The sequence below is a fragment of the Suricata suricatta genome, chromosome 16, assembly GCF_006229205.1.
Source record: "Suricata suricatta isolate VVHF042 chromosome 16, meerkat_22Aug2017_6uvM2_HiC, whole genome shotgun sequence".
Lineage (NCBI taxonomy): Eukaryota > Metazoa > Chordata > Mammalia > Carnivora > Herpestidae > Suricata > Suricata suricatta.
In genome coordinates, this window is record NC_043715.1 from 54,468,473 (window position 1) to 54,470,088 (window position 1,616).

The window sequence follows — 1,616 nt, forward strand, 5'->3', positions numbered from 1 at the left end:
GGCATCCCCACTCCTCCTCACAGAATTCTATGGCCACATCCCCGAAGGTCAGCAGTCCCTGCAACAAATACCACAGTTACCAAGTGGCCATAGGCAGCATTCATAATGGCAGGGAAAATGAAAGAGGGAGTTAATGTCACCAGCTGGACCCCAAGATCTGACCTTCACAGCTTATGTGCTTATACCCCCCAACCTTAGTCACACATTTTAACCTCTTCTTTCCACCTTATCTTTTACTTCAGGCAAAGCACCCCATGGGCACAGTCTCCTGTAGTGGAAACAAATCATCCAACAAAAGGGAATGACTGCCCCGAGGAAGAGCTTGGGTGGGCTCATTTTGAGATTAACCCCTGACTCACACCTGAGCAAATGGATAATATAGTAAACCATGGAGTGAGGCACAGTTACCTTCACCTCATTACATATATATGTATAATATTTTATTTCTTAGAGCATAAATGGGGATGGGGCAGAGAGAGAAAGAGAGAGAAAAAGAGAGAGAGAGAGAATTCCAACCAGGGTCCATGCTCAGAGTAGAGTCCAGCTTGGGACCCAATCTCAGGACGTTGAGATCGTGACCCGAGCCTAAATCAAGAGTCAGACACTCAATGGACTGAGCCACCCAGGAGCTCCCTTTTACCTCATTATAATACTAAAACCTCCACCCAAGAGGGAGCACAAATCTCATTTCCTATGAAATGTACAGAATATGTATACACCTGTTAAGGCTCCTAGGCAACCTTGCCCTCAATCTACATGAGACAATGGCCTCCCCCTTCTAAATATCCACCTGCCCCCTTAATGAAAGGGCACTGTTCCCCCTTCTTCTGTGAGACTGCTTTGGAAGTTACTCCCTGTGATCTCTTTATTTCTTGTAAATCATTTTTTGTCTCATATCCTGAACTGGTATAGTTTTTTTGTGACGCACCAAGAACTGAACTTGTGTTAGTTCAGCTGTATTAGGAGAACTGGTTCTGGCTTAGGTGAGTTTCCTGCTTTATGAAATACGATTATTTGTAACACAGTCTTATCGTCTAATATAGTCTTTACCGTTGAGGTAAGAACCTTTATAAATATTGCATTTATTTAAGAGAATTTGTAAAATGAAGGCTTTCAACAGTCATATACATTTTAAATAATTTATTTACATCATACAGTGCCTGTGGTATATATTTCTTAAATGGAAAGTTTTGGTGAGTTACAAATGTATTTAGCCTATTCTAATGTGAATTAGAATTTCACAACACCACATTGGAAATCTTGTTAAAATGCAGATTCTGTTCAGGAGTTCTGGGATGGGGTAGGTGTCTGCATTTCTAACATGGCGTTAGTCTATGGACCAACAGATACATATTTCAATAACACTGGAAGAACTCAAAGGCAGGAACTCTTGGAGGATTTGGAACTGAATGGGTTTTATTCCAATTATAGGTTCTGTTAGAATAGCAAGAAAGGAAACAGGCGTTTCCAAGCATTTGCTGGTTAGTGGAGAGCATCTAACAGCTTCTCATAAATTAATGGAAAACAAGTAATAATAATCTATGAGAATAGTCAAATTATTCTTCTATTTTTTGTCGATATTTTGTCAGTCATCCAGTACTTGGTAGGGATCAGGG

The 1,616-nt window shown here is 40.5% G+C and overlaps 1 protein-coding gene and 1 long non-coding RNA gene across 2 annotated transcripts in view; one reads left to right on the forward strand and one right to left on the reverse strand.

Moving 5' to 3' along the window:
• The window catches only part of LOC115281187 (zinc finger protein 345-like), a 486,358-nt gene that overhangs the window by 468,710 nt on the left and 16,032 nt on the right, over positions 1–1,616 (forward strand).
• The window catches only part of LOC115281213, a 17,157-nt gene that overhangs the window by 14,567 nt on the left and 974 nt on the right, over positions 1–1,616 (reverse strand). The window lies entirely within an intron of this gene.